We start from the raw sequence: 23,297 nt of genomic DNA, 5'->3' as shown, positions 1-23,297 counted from the left end.
ACCACATTTATCTTTCAAAATTTCACTAAAGAAAGACAAGACAAACTTTAATGTATTTTTATTGGAACTATGTTTTATGGTAAAAATGTATTATTCCGCTCAACAGTAATTAATTAGTTGCTAAGCAACGGTATTGTGAACTGGCTAGCAATAACCTATCCCCACTCCACTATCGAGGCAACGGTACTTACGTTAGTTGGAATAATATATCCCCACTGCACTAACCTTAGCTAAGCAACGCTATTGCAATAAGGTATCCCCACTGCATTAACGTTAGCTGGCTAGCTAGTTTACGTTACACCAGACGACACTGACACACAATTGATGAGTTTTTGTTGTGGACGTTCATCGGGACACTGCCGGATAACGTGCAGGAATTGAAATAACTCTGTGTTTCAATTCCTGTTTCATCGTCATCATCGGCATTCGGCAGACGCTCTTATCCGGAGCGAAGTACAGTTCATTAGACTAAGCAGGAGACAATCCTCCCCTGGAGCAATGCAGGGTTAAGCGCCTTGCTCAAGGGCCCAACGGCTGTGCGCATCTTATTGTGGCTACACCGGGATTAGAACCAGCGATCTTGCGTGTCCCAATCATTTACCTTAACCACTACGCTTAAAACTACCTTAACCCTAGTTTCACCGGGGTTTGGTGCTATTCTTGGTATTTCGATCCGAGGATGTTGCCTAACTGTTTTATTTTTTCGTTCCTGCTCTTTTCGAAATCATAGGACACTTTAAACTCACTAATTTTTACTTTACTTTGGGAGGGTACTAGAGGCGTGATGATGATAATGTTTACAAAGTAGATCACCGTAATGTACAAACACTGAGTGATTTTAAACATTCCATTTAGCAGTGCGTAGGCTATATCGTGGATATTGGCACGGCTGGAACACAAACTGACCAATAGAGACGATGGACCGATCCGTTGTATGTCTCCTGAGCTGCCACAGAACTAGCAGCAGCAGCAGTGCAGTTTGGAGGAAAAGGCCTCACTGACTTTGAGACAGGGGGGATTTTGAGACACATTTGTCAGGAAAAGTACCAACTTAAATAAAAAACTAGACTTTACTTTGTTACTAATGTTAATGCTTTTGTTTTTATACTGAACTTCTTGATTTAAAAAGGAACAGATTTGAATATTTTACTGGCTCTTCCATCATGGATACCACACCTTTTATTGTAATTGGTTGTTGCTGGAACAGGTGAGAGAGGTGTTGAGACTGTTGAATGATTTGAGGTTGAAGGCTTGGAGGATGTTGCTGCTGTGGTTGCTGTGGAAACCAGAAGAGATGTGCTTAGTGCTACAGATGCTGAAGAATGGGGTACTATGAAGAGTGGAGGAAAAAATGATGTTAATTAATAAAGTTAATAATTTTTTAGGAATATTTTATGGTGTTATGTATAGTGTTATTGTATCTATGTGAGTGTGTGTGTGTGTGTGTGTGTGTGTGTGTGTGTATGTGCTTGTGTGTGTTTGTGTGTATGTGTGTGTGTGTGTGTGTGTGTGTGTGTGTGTGTGTGTGTATGTGTGTGTGTGTGCGTGTGTGAATGTGTGCATGAGTGTTGTGACACTGTGGTAAGAACAGAACTCAGCACTGGTGTGCACCCTACAGTCTGTGAGAGAGCACTAGCTAGCACCAAAGGGTTTCACAACATGACATTTAGAACATTCTGTTTCTCTCAACCCTCACTGACATAAAGTGAAAGAAAGGATCATTGGAAAATTGAGGATAGAATGCATTCCTATACAGGCTGGTTTTGAGTTCCTTACATGTGGTGACTGTGGCCGTTGTAGTTTTCTGAGTGACAGTGAGGTGAACAGGGATCTGTAGTTTTCCAGCAGCACACCAATACCAGCCTGTGTCCTCCATGTTCAGCTCCCTCACCGTCACAGTGAAGACCTTTTTAGAGCGGTCATCTTTCATCTCTGATCTTCCAGATTTACCAGAATTCACTTCCACACAGGAGCCCTCTATCCTGCACCACATCTTCCTGCGTCTCGGTTCATTATAGTGACACAGCACACTGACATGGCCCCCTTCCACACCGGCCACCTCCTGCTGCTCAACCCAGAGTCCAGGAGTGCCTGAACACCACAGAATAAACACAAAAATATACAACATTCATTGATACACAAACTGTACAAGTCACTTGTAGACCAAAGCAAATAAATGTCGTATTGATACTGTCTTGGATACAGAGTGGGAATGGTGTCGCAAAATAATGCAATTACAGCACCATCCTGCTGGAGTCCAAATACTCCAACAGTTCTGCAGTGAAGCAAGGACTTGCCTGGACTTTTACATGTTCTGGAAGAATTTAATACTGCTAGCATAAGAGGTAAGATCACTCATTTACCCACAGTGCAGCAGTCTGCAGTAGAAAGTTCTGCGCAGCGTATGATTGGATAACACTCGAACAGTGAAGATGCCGTTATTAAGAGGAAGCAGGTATCACTGAGTGCAGTGTGTGCTGCAGCCATCTTACCTGCAGTGACTGACAGGTGCAGATATGCTTTCTTATCTTGAGTGCGCTGGATCTCTACAGCACACCAGTAATACCCAGAATCATTCACCTGAAGCTTTCTCATGGTAACAGTGAACACATGATGGGTGGGGTCATCAGTGATTGATGTTTCACCTGTAACTTTTGGAGAGTCAGTGCGTACTACAGTTTCACAAACATACCAGTCTGAACCATGACACCAGTATTTCACATGACTTTCATATTCTCTATCATAGAGACATGGGATGGTGACAGATCTTCCTCTCTGTACAACTACTTCACTCACTGTGTACACACTGTCAGCATCTGCAGAGAGAAACACACACATCATCAGTGTGGGTGTATTTTACAGAGCACAGTGTGGTGCAGTCTGTAGGGCAGCTGACTCTCAGGCTAAGTGTGAACCATCCTGTGTGTTTTGGGTTTCAATCCTCCACCCAACCATCTCCATCTGTTCCCCTTTTCTCTCTCCTGTTTGAATAAAGTACACAGGGGAACACTACTAATACTATAACTCATTCTAATTCAAGGGTGGCCTGTAGCCTAGTGGTTAAGGTACGTTTAAGTCCCCAGGGTAGCAACAAAAGATTCGCTCAGCTGTTGGGCCCTTGAGCAAGGCCCTTAACCCCACATTACTTCAGGGGGGACTGTCCCCTGCTTAGGCTTATCAACTAAGTGCCTTGGATAAAAGTGTCAGCTAAATAACATGTAATGTAATCCACCATAACAAACCACTAACACACCAATGTATTAGAATGAATGCATCATTGGACAGGTTGTTATGATGTCCTTGTGTGAAAATAAAATGGTTGATTGTCAACACCAAGTGAAGACAATACCATATAATTGTTTTTATGTTTTTTGTTACTGAAGAGCAACGGAAATATTTCACTGGAGTTGATTTTGAAGCGTTTCTTGGATATTTCATGAGATCATTGACTTTCAAAAATTATACTATGGCATCACAAAACGAAAACAATGATATTTGAGAAGAACATAGAACATACCATCACAGGTGGTTTTAAATGCAACACTTTCAGAGGGAGCGCACACACAGATGTGCCTTCCTTCCACTCTTTCAGTTTTCTTTATTTTAGCAGAGCTAGAAACAGCATTATTTCCTGTGGTTAATAACCTCTACTCACCACAGTAGGCACCCAACCCATTTTAGCTGGTCTGAAGCCAATTCAGACACTGAGAGAACAAGATCACCTCAACTTCCCTTTTTGGTGAAACTAAAGTTATCACAAACATGAAATTGTTATCAGCTAATCCTCATGAAATGAAGTGGTTTTAATGGCTTCGATGTTAAGAAAATTGGAAAATGCAGTGTTAATTAAAATCTCTCAGAATAAACAAAAAATATAAACTGCCATTAATGCCTACAGTTTAAAATGCATTTCTAAAGTTAGATTTGTATTAATTATAAATTATTGGTTAAAATAAACTACCCAAGAGAGAAAAAAGTTGCGCATGAATTCCAAGTCTGTAGCAATGGTCTGCTTATATTTATGATTCGCAAAAAGACACTTAACCCACATCATAGCAGTTTGATGTACCGTTAACAGCAATCTTCAGTTTAACTCATTGATTCAAGTTTAAGGCACAGACAGTCTCTCTGCTACAATGCTCCAGAGTTCAGTATACAGTATGAAAAACAAGTCCTACCTGGCAGCACAGTGAGGAAGAGGAAGGAGAGGAAGAGTATCAGAGTGAGAGCCATATGTGCCTGACGGGTGTGTGTGTCTGTTAGAGACTCCAGCTCCCTTTAGCGTGAGTCTCACTTCCTGTTCCTCTCAGTGCCCACCTCTTTGGTCCCTCGTACTCTGTAGTCTGTGCTCTCTCAGTGGCCAGTGCAGGATAACTATCATTACCATTTACTAAATATTTATGCATTATATTTTTCACATTGTGTAGCACTTTATAATACATATAAAACAGGGATAATCACATAAGTTATAATCAAACAGTGACCCCTCCCAGTCAGGGAGTTTGTTACTAAAAACTAATTGAACAACGCAGAAGCTGATTGGCGGAGGCTACGTCCTGTTTGTAGCCGCATCCAAGCAGGATTCAGGAGCTACAACATTTCACTTGGTTCATCTTTAACTTCAGCACCTTGGTGGCTCCCCTTACTTCCTTGGCTTCTTCTAAGCTGAGGTTTTCCTGGTCTCCGGAGGCAAAGTTAGAGTTGAAGAGATGATTCACCACTGCTCCCAGACAACAACGGTGAGGATAGCAGTGTGACCATCAGACAGCGGCAAACCGGTCACAAAGTCCAACGATATGTAGGACCAGGGTCTCTAGGGAACAGGCAAGGGACGGGGTGGCCTGTAGTGTCGTGGTTAAGGCAAATGACTGGGACACGCAAGGTCGGTGGTTCTAATCCCGGTGTAGCCACAATAAGATCCACACAGCCGTTGGGCCCTTGAGCAAGGCCCTTAACCCTGCATTGCTCCAGGGGAGGATTGTCTCCTGCTTAGTCTAATCAACTGTACGTCACTCTGGATAAATGCCATGAATGTAATGTAACGTTGATGTGGACGTAGTGACCCAGAGGGGGCTGATTAGAGGTCTTGTTCTGTGCACAAAGTGAGCAGGCCGAGACAAAACTCCCCAGCCACCAAAACCGCAGACTGATGTCGTGTGTCTGAGGGCCGGGAGACATGACAGTTTGGACGAGTGCCCCGACTGGACAACCTGGGAGCGAACAGACTGAGGCACATAGACAGAGCCAATAGGACAGGTACTGGGGTCCCACTCACACCGCTAGGCTGAACGGAGTAGGGATTCAACGTCCCACCGAGCCCCCGCAACCAGGCACTAATTGGGGAGGATGGAGGTGGACTCTGGAGGCTCTTCTGAGGATAGGAACCTTCGGGAGAGGATGTCTGGCTGCTCTCAGAGCCAGGGCGATAGGAATGGGTGAAGTTGAATCGGGCAAATCGATACCTTGGACCCTTGATGACTTAAACCCCTTTAGCCAACAAATGTGTTCCCTCTATGTTATCAGCATAATTTACAACTGAATCTAGTCCCAGCCCGCAATTCCCATAGTGATCCATCCATTGAAATGCAAAGAGTATTAGTATCGCCTGCAGGACAACCTGAAAATAAGATATCCAGACTCTGCTGATGTTGATAGGTCACAGACAACAGGACATCATGGCATGTAAAGGATATGCAACAAAATACTAACATTAAAGTATGACTACTTTCATTTACATAACACTGCTGTGCTCAAATATTATGGTACCCTGAAATTGGGGGACTGCTGTACACTGCTGTAATTTCTAAATGGTGAAACCAAAATGTATTAAAAAAATGTTTTATTGCAAATGTCAAACAGTTGAGTGCAGAGGCAAACACAATGGAGGGCACTGTATGTAATAATATTCTATATAACATACTATTATAGCATCCTGGGGGCACAGTTGATGAGCATGTTGTTAAATCCTGTTAGTTTGAAATCATATGCATATCATTATCCGTATTAATCATCATCAATAGCATAAACACTGTGGCGATGTGGTGATTTCAAAATACTGAGACGTTAAAGCTGAGACTGGAACGATTCTGGCGGTTGAGGCCGGTGCGATGACATCAGAGACAATCTAAGAGCAATAAAAAGGGGAAAACGTCAGAAAATGTTGACAGACCTAGTGCTTTGGTTCAAGAAAACCTGGACCAATGGTGACACAGTCGATTGCAGGGCTCACCGGTGTTATTTTGGCAGCGTAACTTTGTCCCACATCGTCTATTCTCTCTTGATTGCAGCACTCCTGTCCCAACAAACACGAGTCAGAAGAGAGCAGATGACACATTCTCTCTGGGCTCTAGGATATTTCATCATGCAGTTGTAAGTCTAAAAGCATGCGCTATGTGATTACTGTTAAGTCGGCAATAGTCTACACCTAACTGATGTTTCACAGAAGATTAAGGGAAGATCTGAAATGGAAACTGTGGACCACATTTCTGTTTGAAGGGCTTCTGCAGAAGTGTGAAATTTGTGGTGAAAGCATTGGCCTTGCCCTCTGATACAGCTCCGAGAAGCTGTGGAGTGATTTACTCTTATACTCTTGCCTGATGATAACACTGATGAATAATAGAACGATCACATGACTCACTGCGGTTTCGCCAGATCTTCCAAAAGGCGACGGCGGTGCATATTAGGAACACCAAAACAAGCCCGGCGTGACGGAGCACCCACAGAGTCCTTTCCAGGCACGTCTGTCCACTACACAGAGAAGACTGCTTTGAGTGTCATTCAATGAGTGCACCACAAATAACGTTTCTGCACAGTAGTGTCCAACTTTGGAACTTATTTCCAAATATGCAGCCAGCAAAAGCCCTGAATGAAGTGGGAAAGATGCTCCGAGATGCATCGCGGGCATGGACATAGACTGGCCTCACTCACTGAAAGGGGAAAAGCTCAGGGGAGAACACAAAACTCACCCAGAACACAGCTGGCTTCCTTGTTCCGGGGGACTGGTCTTTCCATCATTAAAGGCCCCTTCTGTTGTGGTGATCAGTGTGTTGTTATGGGATTGAGTGGGAGACTTGATGGTATCTGTCAGCAAATGCAAAGTCCAGACTGAAATTGTATACGCAACTTTTTGCCAAAGTTATACTTCTAATGTTTAAATCAAAACATTTGGTTTCACCATGTTTCACACCTCAGTCTTAAAGACCTTAGAAAAGTGAGACTAGGCCAAGAGTGGCAGGGGAAACTCCCTCGGGTCACAGAGAAAGAACCCTTAGAAGGGACCAGGCTCAAGAGAGGGAGCCCAGCTTCCTGTGGCTGCTCAGGGTAGGGATGCAGACCAGCTGACATGAATGTGAGAGATATTCACCATCCTATTGATGAGGAAATGTTTCACAACTTCATCAGCCACTATCTGAAACCCTTACATTTTATCATTTAAATCATCCGCTTGGTGTTATTGTGTTTGTATATTGTGTTATCATTAAGTTGACAGGACTCTTTATAAAACACATAATACTTTTCAATTGTCACTTAACACAATTGGTTCTTTTGTAACAATACAGAACTTCAGGAAATTTCTATTCATATTTCAGCTGCCAATTTTAGATTTAAAATGGTCCCTCCCCCCCATTGAGAACAATATATTTAAAACAGTGAATAATTCATTAGGGTCCTCTCCATCTTTTATGATGTGCATGTGCTGTAACACTGTGGTAATTTCCTGTAAAACTCCCAACTTCAGTTCTACAAGGCAGTGGCACCCTCCAGTCAGCACAGTACTACATCAGATCACTACCAGCCGTGGGTGAAAAAAATCCACATGAAATTCACACTCCTCTCTCACTGAGAGAGCACCAGAAAAGACAGGTTAAAATTCTATAGTTTAGGGTTTTCCCCTACATTGATGGGATGCATTCCAATACAGGCTCGTTTTGAGTTCCTTACATGTGGTGACTGTGGCCGTTGTAGTTTTCTGAGTGACAGTGAGGTGAACAGGGATCTGTAGTTTTCCAGCAGCACACCAATACCAGCCTGTGTCCTCCATGTTCAGCTCCCTCACCGTCACAGTGAAGACCTTTTTAGAGCGGTCATCTTTCATCTCTGATCTTCCAGATTTACCAGGATTCACTTGCACACAGGTGCCCTCTATCCTGCACCACATCTTCATGCTTCTCGGTTCATTATAGTGACACGGCACACTGACATGGCCCCCTTCCACACCGGCCACCTCCTGCTGCTCAACCCAGAGTCCAGGAGTGCCTGAACACCACAGAATAAACACAAAAATATACAACATTCATTGATACATAAACTCTATAAGTCACTTGTAGACCAAAGTAAATAACTGTCGTATTGACACTGTCTTGGATACAGACTGGGAATGGTGTAGCAAAATAATGCAATTAAAGCACCACTCTGCTGGAGGTGCAGAGTCCAAATACTCCAACAGTTCTGCAGTGAAGCAATGACTTGCCTGGACTTTTACATGTTCTGGAAGAATTTAATACTGCTAGCATAAGAGGTAAGATCACTCATTTACCCACAGTGCAGCAGTCTGCAGTAGAAAGTTCTGCGCAGCGTATGATTGGGTAACACAGGAATAGTGAAGATGCCGTTATTAAGAGGAAGCAGGTCTCACTGAGTGCAGTGTGTGCTGCAGCCATCTTACCTGCAGTGACTGACAGGTACCGATATGCTCCCTTATCTTGAGCGCCCTGGATCTCTACAGCACACCAGTAAGATCCAGAGTCCATCATCTGAAGCTTTCTCATGGTAACAGTGAACAAATGATGGGTGGGGTCATCAGTGATTGATGTTTCACCTTTAACTTTTGGAGAGTCAGTGCGTACTACAGTTTCACAAACATACCAGTCTGCACCATGACACCAGTATTTCACATGACTTTCATATTCTCTATCATAGAGACATAGGATGGTGACAGATCTTCCTCTCTGTACAACAACTTCACTCATTGTGAACACACCGTCAGCATCTGCAGAGAGAAACACACACATCATCAGTGTGGGTGTATTTTACAGAGCACGGTGTGGTGCAGTCTGTAGGGCAGCTGACTCTCAGGCTAAGTGTGAACCGTCCTGTGTGTTTGGGGGTTCAATCTTCTGCACCCAACCATCTCGATCTGTTCCCCTTTTCTCTCTCATGTTTGAATAAAGTACACAGGGGAACGCCACTAATACTCTAATTCATTCTAATTCAAGGGTGGCCTGTAGCCTAGTGGTTAAGGTACGTGTAAGTCCCCAGGGTAGCAACAAAAGATTCGCTCAGCTGTTGGGCCCTTGAGCAAGGCCCTTAACCCCACATTGCTTCAGGGGGGATTGTCCCCTGCTTAGGCTTGTCAACTAAGAGCCTTGGATAAAAGTGTCAGCTAAATAACATGTAATGTAATCCACCATAACAAACCACTAACACACCAATGTATTATAATGAATGCATCATTGGACAGGTTGTTATGATGTCCTTGTGTGAAAATAAAATGGTTGATTGTCAACACCAAGTGAAGACAATACCATATAATTGTTTTTATGTTTTTTGTTACTGAAGAGCAATGGAAATATTTCACTGGAGTTGATTTTGAAGCGTTGCTTGGATATTTCATGAGATCATTGACTTTCAAAAATTATACGATAGCATCACAAAACGAAAACAATGATATTTGAGAAGAACATAGAACATACCATCACAGGTGGTTTTAAATGCAACACTTTCAGAGGGAGCGCACACACAGATGTGCCTTCCTTCCACTCTTTCAGTTTTCTTTATTTTAGCAGAGCTACAAACAGCATTATTCCCTGTGGTTAATACCCTCCGCTCACCACAGTAGGCACCCAACCCATTTTAGCTGGTCTGAAGCCAATTCAGACACTTAGAGAACAAGATCACCTCAACTTCCCTTTTTGGTGAAAACTAAAATAATCACAAACATGAAATTGTTATCAGCTAATTCTCATGAAATGTAAGTGGTTTTAATGGCCTCGATGTTAAGAAAAATGGAAAATGCAGTGTAAGGGTTAATTAAAATCTCTCTGAATAAACAAAAAATAGAAACTGCCATTAATGCCACACATGCATACAGTTTAAAATGCATTTCTAAAGTTAGATTTGCATTAATTATAAATTATTGGTTCAATTAAACTACCCAAGAGAAAAAACAAAAAGGTGCGCATGAATTCCAAGTCTGTAGCAATGGTCTGCTTATATTTATGATTCGCAAAAAGATACTTAACCCACATCATAGCAGTTTGATGTACCGTTAACAACAATCTTCAGTTTAACTCATTGATTCAAGTTTCAGGCACAGACAGTCTCTCTGCTACAATGCTCCAGAGTTCAGTATACAGTGTGAGAAACAAGTCCTACCTGGCAGCACAGGGAGGAAGAGGAAGGAGAGGAAGAGTATCAGAGTAAGAGCCATATGTGCCTGACGGGTGTGTGTGTCTGTTAGAGACTCCAGCTCCCTTTAGCGTGAGTCTCACTTCCTGTTCCTCTCAGTGCCCACCTCTTTGGTCCCTCGTACTCTGTAGTCTGTGCTCTCTCAGTGGCCAGTGCAGGATAACTATCATTACCATTTACTAAATATTTATGCATTATATTTTTCACATTGTGTAGCACTTTATAATACATATAAAACAGGGATAATCAAATAAGTTATAATCAAACAGTGACCCCTCCCAGTCAGGGAGTTTGTTACTAAAAACTAATTGAACAACGCAGAAGCTGATTGGCGGAGGCTACGTCCTGTTTATATCCGCATCCAAATCCAGAGGGAGAAGCAGGATTCAGGAGCTACAACATTTCACTTGGTTCATCTTTAACTTCAGCACTTTGGTGGCTCCCCTTACTTCCTTGGCTTCTTCTAAGCTGAGGTTTTCCTGGTCTCCGGAGGCAAAGTTAGAGTTGAAGAGATGATTCACCACTGCTCCCAGACAACAACGGTGAGGAAAGCAGTGTGACCATCAGACAGCGGCAAACCGGTCACAAATTCCAACGATATGTAGGACCAGGGTCTCTAGGGAATAGGCAAGGGACGGGGTGGCCTGTAGTGTCGTGATTAAGCTAAATGACTGGGACACGCAAGGTCGGCGGTTCTAATCCCGGTGTAGCCACAATAAGATCCACACAGCCATTGGGCCCTTGAGCAAGGCCCTTAACCCTGCATTGCTCCAGGGGAGGATTGTCTCCTGCTTAGTCTAATCAACTGTACGTCGCTCCGGATAAGAGCGTCTGCCAAATGCCATTAATGTAATGTAACGTTGATGTGGACGTAGTGACCCAGAGGGGGCTGATTAGAGGTCTTGTTCTGTGCACAAAGTGAGCAGGCCGAGACGAAACTCCCCAGCCACCAAAACCACAGACTGATGTCGTGTGTCTGAGGCCCGGGTGACATGACAGTTTGGACGAGTGCCCCGACTGGACAACCCGGGAGCGAACAGACTGAGGCACATAGACAGAGCCAATAGGACAGGTACTGGGGTCCCACTCACACCGCTAGGCTGAACGGAGTAGGGATCCAACGTCCCACAGAGCCCCCGCAACCAGGCACTAATTGGGGAGGATGGAGGTGGACTCTGGAGGCTCTTCTGAGGATAGGAACCTTCGGGAGAGGATGTCTGGCTGCTCTCAGAGCCAGGGCGATAGGAATGGGTGAAGTTGAATCGGGCAAAAAAAAACAGGGCTTGACGAGAGTTGATGTGTTTGGCAGAACGGATATACTCAAAGTTTTTGTGATCAGTCCATACCAGAAAGGGGGTGCTGGAGCCTTTGAGCCAGTGACCCCATTCCTCCGGAGCAAGCGTCACAGCCAGTAACTCCAAACTGGCAGTTAATATTGTTTCCGTTGAGTTCAACATGGGGAATTTGTCAGGAGAAACATTTATTTACAGCATATGTGCCAGCGGTAGGGTGGCTTGAGGCTCATTTGATAATACCTTGGACCCTTGATGACTTAAACCCCTTTAGCCAACAAATGTGTTCCCTCTATGTTATCAGCATAATTTACAACTGAATCTAGTCCCAGCCCGCAATTCCCATAGAGATCCATCCATTGAAATGCAAAGAGTATTAGTATCGCCTGCAGGACAACCTGAAAATAAGATATCCAGACTCTGCTGATGTTGATAGGTCACAGACAACAGGAAGTCATGGCATGTAAAGGATATGCAACAAAATACTAAACATTAAAGTATGACTACTTTCATTTACATAACACTGCTGTGCTCAAATATTAAGGTACCCTGAAATTGGGGGACTGCTGTATACTGCTGTAATTTCTACATGGTGAAACCAAAATGTATTAAAAAAAATGTTTTATTGCAAATGTCAAACAGTTGAGTGCAGAGGCAAACACAATGGAGGGCACTGTATGTAATAATCTTCTATATAAGATACTATTATAGCATCCTGGGGGCACAGTTGAGCATGTTGTTAAAGCCTGTTAGTTTGAAATCATATGCATATCATTATCTGTATTAATCATCATCAATAGCATAAACACTGTGGCGATGTGGTGATTTCAAAATACTGAGACGTTAAAGCTGAGACTGGAACGATTCTGGCGGTTGAGACCGGTGCGATGACATCAGAGACAATCTAAGAGCAATAAAAAGGGGAAAACGTTATAAAATGTTGACAGACCTAGTGCTTTGGTTCAAGAAAACCTGGACCAATGGTGACACAGTCGATTGCAGGGCTCACCGGTGTTATTTTGGCAGCGTAACTTTGTCCCACATCGTCAATTCTCTCTTGATTGCAGCATTCCTGTCCCAACAAACACGAGTCAGAAAAGAGCAGATGACACATTCTCTCTGGGCTCTAGGATATTTCATCATGCAGTTGTAAGTCTAAAAGCATGTGCTATGTGATTACTGTTAAGTTGGCAATAGTCTACCCAACTGATGTTTCACAGAAGATTAAGGCAAGATCTGAAATGGAAACTGTGGACCACATTTCTGTTTGAAGGGCTTCTGCAGAAGTGTGAAATTTGTGGTGAAAGCACTGGCCTTGCCCTCTGATACAGTTCTGAGAAGCTGTGGAGTGATTTACTCTTATACTCTTGCCTGATGATAACACTGATGAATACAGTTTTTTACAATCGTTTTCACACTTAAAAACTCTTCACACAGTGTGCTTTCGAAACACGCACTTGAGCACATCAGTTAACCTTTGGTGCAAAATGCACTTCATATTTCACCCAAAAGTGACTCATGCTGCCATAACTATAGCATATGCTTTCTCCCATAAGACTACTTTGTCACTCAATGTTCAATGAACTGCAAAACACAAACAACTTGGAGCATTGCTAAATACATATATTATGTGTTTCCCTTTCCTCTATTTTTGCATCCACAAATATTTCAAGCCAAGCAGCTAAATAAACTTTTGATCTGTTGGTTTGCCTCTCATAATAGATGTCATGACTGAGTGTGGTAAATTTATAGTAAACTGTAAATGAATGAATGTTTTACAATATTGGAAACCCAGAATAACTATTTTTACTGTGTAATGTAAAACAATATATGATAAAGAAACCAATCACAAAAGCAACAGTATTCTTCAGAGGGCTTTCAGTATTTTGACGTTTGTTCTCACAGTGCAATATACTGTAATTCAGAAAAGAAAAATACATTACAATCAATAACAAATACATACCAAATAGCAATATTTCCACTATATACAGCAATTTGCACATATTGTCTGCCTATCAGTATCAGAAGTCTACTGTTGGCCTGGCCCATCCATCCTGTCCTCTGCATTTGGCTATAGATTTTCATCAACATCACTCCCAATGTTATCTCTTGCTAGACACCAAGGAAAACATCTTTTTGCATGCCTTATCCAGCCCTGGATGTGTTCCACTGTTATGTCCATTGCATCTAGAAGTGACATCGGTTCATGTGGGTGGTGGTCCTAAACCTTCACATATACCTTCATAAACTTCATATTGGTACCTGAGTTCCTTGACACCCTCAGAGTTCCTGTCAAAGGGGACAGTGTACAACTGTTTCATCCTGATCTGATGTTTCTGTAGCACTCTTGAAATGGTTGTAGTGCTTACAATGTCAATGTTTGGAAATATGTTCTTATCTGCAATTATGTTGTTGCGTATTTCTCTTAGCCTGATGCTGTTGTTGACAATGACCATCCCAACTATTGTATCCTCCTGTTGAGGTGTAAACATTATTCCCCTTCCCCCTGTATGACTGTGTGAGGTAACCGCTGGGTCCTGTAGTGAGTCAAAGACAAATGTGCACAAATGAGACTTCTCAAATAACAGTACTGCTGTAATATACACATCAATTGAACTCCTTCAGTCAGAATGCTGTAAATACTGTATAGTTCCTGTTGGTTTGCCTGAAAATCCTCACTATTGAAGCCACTGTGGATCTAGGCAAGTTTGGTTGAACCCTCAACCTGATTCCCTCAGGGACAGACCATGATTTACCACATGATCAATGACTGTGGCTCTGATTTCATCAGACACAACTGTTCTTGCTCTTCCACAATGTCTTCTTCCTCTACCTCTGGCTGCATCCATTTTCCCCACCAAGGCTAAAGAATGCAAATGCCAATCCAAAGGTGGCCCCTTTTGTTTATGTGGTAACGGGCCACAAACAACAAACACCTGGGTAGGTTGTTCACTGAAATGACAGCCAGGGGTTTCAACAGTACATATACAGCAGTAATAGAGGAAAAATCTCTTCAGTGACAAATCTATATTTACCCTTTTTACATGCACATTTCAATGCAAGTATGATCACTTTTGTATAGATGCTAAATGTCTGCATTTATATAGCACCTTTATCCAAAGCGCTGTAACATTGATGCTTCTCATTCACCCATTCATACACACATTCACACACACACCAATGGCGACTGGCTGCCACGCAGGGCACAAAACAGCTGGTAAGGAGCATTTAGGGGTTACTTGTCTTGCTCAGGGACACTTTCATACACCCAGGGTGGAATCGAAACGGCAACCCTCCGCCTGCCAGAAGACCGCTCTTACCACCTGAGCCAATGTCACCACAATAAAGTACACAGGGGAACATCACTAATACTCTTGATTCATTCTAATGCACCATAACAAAAGGTGTAACCAACACACTGAATCTAGGTAAAAAATGGTCTACCACACCATTAGATTATAATAAAGGAGTTGCCAAGTGACAGCCTCGGAACCTTAAGGATTTGGAGAGGATCTGCAAAGAGGAGTGGACCAAAATCCCTCCCAAGATCTGTGCAAACCTGGTGAAAAACTACAACAAATGTCTGACCTCTGTGCTTGCCAACAAAGGTTTCTCCACCAAGTATTAAGTCTTATTGTTCTATGGATCAAATACTTATTTCATGTGAAAATATGATATTAAATTTATAAAAAATGATATGTTGTTATTGTGGATTATTTTGTGATATTCTGTCTCTCAACGTTAAAATGTACCTATGATTAAAATTATACACAGTTCCAGTCTTTGTAAGTGGGCAAACCTACAAAATCAGCAAGGGATCAAATAATTATTGCTCCCACTGTGTATGTATTTAGCAATGCTCCAAGTTGTTTGTGTTTTGTAGTTCATTGTACATTGAGTGACAAAGTAGTCTAATGATTGAAAGCATATGCTATAGTTATGGCAGCATGAGTCACTTTTGGGTGAAATATGAAGTGTTTTGATGGTTGAAGTGCATTTTGCACCAAAGGTTAACTGACATGCTCAGGTGCGTGTTTCAAAAGCACACTGAGTGAAGAGTTTTGAAAAAGTGGACATGGTATTGAGACAAGTGTGAAAACGATTGTAAAAAAAACTGTAAGTCTAAATTAGCCTGTCAACATTACTAATAGGAGTAAAGGAGCATTCATTAAAATGTTTTACCACATGTGACTCCTACATGTGACTGCAGTGGGGTATTTATGACCATTTGGTTCTTTAAATTAACATTTCCATTACAATAATAATTTTGTTTTGCATTTCAAAACACAAAAAAAAAGGGTTTTAGCGCCCTCTGGGGGCTCAATGTAGTAGATCCAGAGGTCCCTCAGAAAAAGATATTCATTAATTTCCCTTTTAATATTTTGGGAAATGTTCCTTGATAAACAACAAATTAGATATATTTTTTTTCCCCCAAAGTTTGTAAGTACAGCTGGTGAGGAATGTCTCTCACTGTAACAAAGTAGGGCGGTCTGTAGCATAGCATAGGGGAGGATTGTCTCCTGCTTAGTCTAATCAACTGTATGGCGCTCTGGATAAAAGCGTCAGCCAAATGCCATTAATGTAATGTAATGTAACAAGATGGCAGAATCAGTGAGAGAACAATGAAGAACGCTCTTAAGCAAGTGGGCTCTGACTACCAATCTCTAATTCAACTGCACATACATTAATTAACTGCATCAATGTGAACTAGTGATTTCAAAATTGTGAAGGATGGAGCCAAATCAAGAAAAAAATTCCCAAGCTCTCTGCACAGCTGTCAAAATCTGCCGCCATATCTCGTTCTTGTAGCCAGATATTCATCATCAAACATTTCAGCTGTGGTGAAAGTGAGGCTAATGTCATCCAGAATGATCAATTCTTGTGAATTCATCACAAGCTACATCATCAATAGAGATTAGTGAGCCCACTCCAGAAGCAGCCATGCAAACCCAAGCCATGACTGTGCTTCACAGATGAGCTTGTATGTTTTGGATCATGAGCAGATCCCTTCTTTCTCCACACTTTGGCCTTTCCTTCACTTTGGTAGAGGTTCATCTTGGTCTCTTCAGTCCACAAAACTTATCTGGCTCATCTCTGTACTTCTTTGCAAATTGTAATCTCGCTTTCTGATTCTTACTGCTGATGAGTGGTTTGCATCTTGTGGTAGAGCCTCTATATTGCTGCTCTCTAAGTCTTGTTTGAACGGTTGATTGAGATACCTTCACCCCTGCCCTGTGGAGATTGTCACTGACTGATGTTTTGGGGTTTTCCTTTATAGCTCTCACAATGTTTCTGTCATCAACTGCTGTTGTTGTCCTTAGTCGACCTATTTGATGTCTGATGGCTCAGTACGCCAGCAGTTTCTTTCTTTTTTAGGACATTCCAAGTTGTTGTACAAGCTATTTCCCCTCTTTCCGATTTCCCCGCTTCAAAATGGCCTAATTTTCTCTCTTCATGTTGGTTTATATTTTCTAACACAAATGCAGTCTTCACAGGCAAAACCCAAGGCGAGTAGACCTATCCATCTATATATCCAAACACCTCACTGTTTGTTGAGTATGTATCTGTATAGAAGGTGGAAGAGGCTGTCCTAAATGCATCAAATGTTAACACAAATGAATAAAGTTCAGAAGTTTCTCAATTGTATCGCTGCAATAAGGTGTTTAGATAAATCAGCACCATTGTCTGCACTCTCAAGTAATTCAGTAAAATGGTGCTAAAATTACTACCTTTTTTCCCCATTCACAAAATTCATTTTAGTTCATTTCCTGAACTCAGCAAACTGAAATGGAATCAACTCCAACCCTCCAATCCTCTGCCCCCCGACTCAGTCTGTCAGTTCCCTGAAGGAGGATGTGTACTACACTCAGCCCACTTTACCCGCGGTTACATTTATAGTCTCAATAGCTCAAATGCTTTCTCTTATAGGTTCCCCATGGAACACTCTGCAATAAGATTGGGAGCGGTTTTCTATATGATCATTTTGAGCACTTGATACTCTTCTGTCAGATGTTATCTTACCAAATAAATCCCTAATAATAATAATAATAGCAATATTATTTTTACTTCTGATGATTAATTGTATCATTTCATTTTTTTAATCTAAAGCAATACAATTGGCTATCACTGTTACATTACCACTGAAGGTCATAGTCATCTATGCGTTGTTGTGATTCAGGTACAATTGGGGACAGGAAGAACAACCTTACGGTGGCTCAGAGTGAACGCTTCGACAAAGTCTTCCAGGAGAGGATGAAGGACTTCCCTCTGACCTTCGTCTGGGACATCAGTGAACTCCATGCCTGATGTTTCAGATGTCATCTATAAACTGGACAGAGTATACAGTGCAGTCCATAAGTATTTGGACAGTAACATACTTTTTGTTGTGCTCCCTGTACTCCAGCAAATGAACAGTTCAAATAAAACAACCACTATTAATGTGCAGGCTTTCAGCTTTAATTTGATGGCATCCATATTGGGTAAACCATGTAGGAATTACAGCCCCTTTCATCGATAGTCCCCCACTAGTTTTTATAATATAGGACATGAAGTTAGAAAGATAACTGTACAATATTACATGCACATACCAGGGGACAACGACAACAAGCGACAAGTTACATTCTCCGCTGTTACGGAAACAGTGAAGGGCACATGACATAAGGGCCTAGTCGTGTGCACATTCACAATGTAAAATCTTAATTCACAATTCATATAAAACATTGAAAAATACAAACTGAAAAACAGGCATCGCAGATAAAAACATACTTTTAAATTTACATTTTAGTCATTTGGCAGACACATTTAATCCAAAGCGACTTACAAGTGCATAGGTTATCCAACAAGTTAAAGCATCACATCCATAACTAGTAAAATACACATGAAGTGCTGTTATAAACAAAAATACAGTACTATATAATACAATACTGAAGTCCAAAGATCAGCTTTAGCTGGCATGGACAATTGTTTAAAGGTACAATAGGTAAGATTTTTGTGTAGAAACATTGTAAATCCTTTCATATCGTTGAAAAATGCTCACTGACATGTTGACTCACCCTCTGTCCGTGTTTATAGTCTTTACATTTCTAAATATACAGTTGACGGGCTGTCGCTGTATCAAAACGCTGCACAGCTGGATAACAATACAAGCTAATTGGTGTAAATCTCGTTGTAAATTCGGCAATAGCGAACGAACTCGTGTCGTTTTATAACTAGATATGAATTCTCCGCTTGGATACTAACCAATAGTAGCCTATACAGAGTTTCAGCGATCGCTTGTCGGGAATTTGGGCAGCTACACGTTCTGTTTGTTTCTTTACGTGTTCAATCATGCGTGTTTAGCTAAACTTTAATTTGTCTCAAATATCTCAGTTATATAGCCAGCTAGTTACATAGCCAACTCCCTAGCTAAAGTGAAAACCTCAAAAATACAAAAGCATATAAATAGTGTTGTGTCGCACACAAAATACAATATTTAAGTCATCTGTTCGGGCACATTTTCTTAATAGAACACTACGAAAAGACGTGTGTAAGAAGAGAAAAAAAAATCTTGTTAGCAAAATAAATGTGAAAAAAAGATCTGTTTCCACCATTCCCTACATTTATAACAAATTTGAGACATGTATAAAGTATTTTAAAAACAAAGTAAAGTGTTGTAAAAACAATGAAACAGTGAAGCTATAGGTATCCTGTGTGTGAGTGATCTGAAACAAATTTTCCTATAGTATTTCATGATAAATTAGGAATTTGAACCAAAGAGTTTGGAAGTGCAAGATTGCTTCAAAGATGTGGATGCACAATGAAAATTGCGACTGATATTAGCGCCAAAGTGATCGTAAAAAACTGTACCAGGGAGCAAAATCCCGGATGTATCGTTCCTGAAACATCCGCTTTACCTCCCTAAGGAACAGGCAGGTTAAGGCCATTCCCAAGAAAATTCAAATTTTTCTTTTTAAAACATGCTTTGATAAACTCATCCAACAGCCCTCTATAAGTGTTTCAGAAAGAGGAGACCGCACAGGGGAGCGCTGGAGGGCAGCTCAGAGCTAAAATACACATTTCAGAGATCACATAACATTACCCAATTGAATGAATGTAAAACCCTTGCTTTCATAGAAGATGCATGAGTTTATGAATGAATGCTACAGTGCATTGGGCACCATATTCACTTGCTAGAAACCCCTCGCTCTTCCCACCTCTCCAGTTCATTCCATTTGAAATAACGGTCACTGGCTTGGTAAGGTAGCCATCGTTAGCCATCTAGCTAGCTCTAGCGAATAACAGCTGTAACTTAGCTGGCTAAATGCTGCTCTGGTTACTGGCCAACATATATTAGCTAGACAAATCATACAACAAAGCAAACTACTTCGATATAGGGTTAGATATACTTAGCTGTATACACTTGTTTGTGACTCAGCTAGCAGTATTCCTCTCATGTTTATGTGAACTAATGTTAGGCTACTAGTGTTCGCTAGCTTGCTAGCTTAGCAAAATGATTGAAGTGTTATTTATGCATGATGTACAGATATCATACCGTAAAGTATTATTTGGGTTTTCTAATGGCTTACTTGTTCTCAAGTCGAGCTAAAATTAAATGTTTCTTCCGGTCTCTCCTCAAGTGCATCGATGCATATAGGATATAGCTTGCGTGATGGCGCCCTCCAGAGTAACTGAAAACATCTATCTGAGCTGCGGTCAGTCAACGTGCATTCACATTTTTATTTTCCGATTCGTATTACATTTGATTAGAAAGTTGCTACTTCATCTAAAACATTGAAATAGGAGCAAACTAGCGAACGTGGCCTATTTTATCATAATAATAATAATAATAATAATAATAATAATAATAATAATAATAATAAACTGTCCTACATGAAATGTACCTGACAGTGATTTACATTAAGCCAATGACAAAGAATGACAAAGACAACACATTGTAAAAATAATAAACACTGATTTTGGAAATATATCCACACAACAAACAAGACAAATACGTTGGGGCCTTTCCCCTGTACCTCCCTCAAGTGGGACGACACTGATTGTGAGAATATGACATCCCCAACAACCAACTAGCAAGTAACAGAACACTATACGTGCTGGACACAAGTTAAGAGCAAGAAATAAAAATGAAATATTTATACAAATAAAAAAACAAATATCCCAGTGCTACAATGAAGTTTGATTCAAGATGAAATTGCTTTATGTCATTCATGTAAAAAAAATTCGCATTCTCTTTGGAGAATTAAAAAAAACAATTATTCGTTATTGATACAACTTCATATATTAGGCCGATGTCCGGTAGGCTTCCACAGGGAGTTTTCTGTTAAAATGATCACGTCACTGTATTTTCAGTGAGTAGGACTACGTCACAGTAGTTTATTTTTTTAAATAAATAACGGTTATTAACGTCGGCCAGATCATAAACCTACCTACTTTACAGAGTTCAGTCGATTTTATAACCTTTTCTCATCCGTATTCGCATTCTTGATAACAGCAAATTTGTTTCGGTCTCTTCTGAAATTGTAAGTCTTCAGAAATATATTTTCCATGTACAGCGAATAAGCTATGCTAAAGTTTTATTTTCATGTAGCTAGAATGCCATAAGAAACCCCATTGCAAGAGCAGCAATGTGCGGTGTTTGATGAGTGTTTGGGGAAATGTGTGGGCGATAAGGGCCACGGAAACGGCGTTTTTGACCATGTTTGTCTCATTTTTTTCTCAGTTAAATTCAATAGTAGTGATCGCTGTTATCGTCATTGTGGCAAGTTGTTTCTTACTTAACGTAAATATAATATATTGTTGAGCTAAGAATGTTATTTTCCGGAGCGATATTACCAACATAAATGTACGTTAAATGTTAATTTGCTCATGGAAATGTAGGGTAACTTAATCATACGAATTATTGTGTCAAATATTCGTTCATGGAATACATTGGAGGAAGAACTGGCTGCCATGTCAGAGCTGTGTCAGATCAAGGAAGACAAACTGACTGTCATGACCAAGCTGTACGAGGCTGCAAGGGATAACCTGACAGCCGAGAAACATCTTGGACAGGAGAGAGGAAAACACCTGGAGAACGTGACGCGGTTGTGCAGGAAGAAGGAGGAAGAACTGGCTGCCATGACTTCAAAGAATAAGACAAGCAAAGAGACACTGGCAGCCATGTCAGACCTGTGGCAGCCCATGGCGAAAACACTGGCAGACATGACCTACCTGTACGAGGCTGCAAGGGATGACCTGGCAGCTGAGAAGCAGCTTGGACAGGAGAGAGGAGAAAGGCTGGAGACCATGACGCAGTTATGCAGGAACAGGGAGCAGGAGTTGGCTGCCATGACTGCAAAGCATGAGAAAAGCGAAGAGAAGCTGGCGGCCATGTCAGACCTGTGGCAGACCACAGAGAAGACACTGAAAGACGTTACCTACCTGTACGAAGCTACAACGGACAAGCTGGCTGCCGAGAAGCAGCTTGGACAGGACAGAGGAGAAAGTCTGGAGATGCAGTTATGCAGGAACAATGTGGAGGATCTGGGTTCTGTGACTTCAAAGCCTGACACAAATGAAGAGAAGTTAGCGGCCATGTCAGACCTGCTCGAGACCATGGAGAAGAAGCTGACAGACTTTACCTACTTTCACGACGCTACAAGGGACAAACTGGAGGACCCGGCATGGTTTGGTCAGCAGAGTATGATCAGCCTGAAGGCTGTAATGCAGCTCTTTCAGGACAAGGAGCAGGAGCTGGCTGCCATGACTTTGAAGTTTGAGACAGGCAAAGAGAAGCTGCCGGCCGTGTCAGACCTGTGGCAGACCACGGAGAAGAAACTGACAGTCTTGACCTCCCTGTACAAAGCAACAAGGGAGAAACTAGCAGCCGAGAAGCAAATTCGACAGGAGGGAGGACAAAGCCTGGAGATGCAGTTATGCAGGAACAATGTGGAGGATCTGGGTTCTGTGACTTCAAAGCCTGACACAAATGAAGAGAAGCTAGTGGCCATGTCAGACCTGCTCGAGACCATGGAGAAGAAGCTGACAGACTTGACCTACTTTTACGACGCTACAAGGGACAAACTGGAGGACCCGGCATGGTTTGGTCAGCAGAGTATGATCAGCCTGAAGGCTGTGATGCAGCTCTTTCAGGACAAGGAGCAGGAGCTGGCTGCCATGACTTTGAAGTTTGAGACAGGCAAAGAGAAGCTGCCGGACGTGTCAGACCTGTGGCAGACCACGGAGAAGAAACTGACAGTCTTGACCTCCCTGTACAAGGCGACAAGGGAGAAACTGGCAGCCGAGAAGCAAATTCGACAGGAGGGAGAAAACCTGGAGACTGTGCATGAGACAAACGAAGAGGGAAAGTTCTTCAGCTAAGGTGGTGGCTGGGGGGTGGGGGGGGTGGAGGTAGACTGTCGAACGAGGGGAGGGGGGTGGGCTAGGGGAAGCTGGTCTGCTTATTCATTGCATTTACATACTCTAAATAGCCGCTCGTCCACTGATAGATGTGATTGAGGGAGCGTGGCAGTGGGGGATTTCCTTTAGGTGTGATTGAGAGCGTGGCAGTGGGGGACTTCCTTTAGGTGTGATTGAGAGCGTGGCAGTGGGGGATTTCCT

At 41.9% G+C, this 23,297-nt stretch overlaps 1 pseudogene; it reads right to left on the bottom strand.

The window, feature by feature from the left end:
* Window positions 1-23,297, bottom strand: part of LOC133121421 (polymeric immunoglobulin receptor-like) — an 86,820-nt pseudogene that overhangs the window by 7,323 nt on the left and 56,200 nt on the right.

This window comes from Conger conger, chromosome 2, assembly GCF_963514075.1.
Source record: "Conger conger chromosome 2, fConCon1.1, whole genome shotgun sequence".
NCBI classification, from domain to species: domain Eukaryota; kingdom Metazoa; phylum Chordata; class Actinopteri; order Anguilliformes; family Congridae; genus Conger; species Conger conger.
This window is presented reverse-complemented; position numbering and strand designations above follow the sequence as displayed.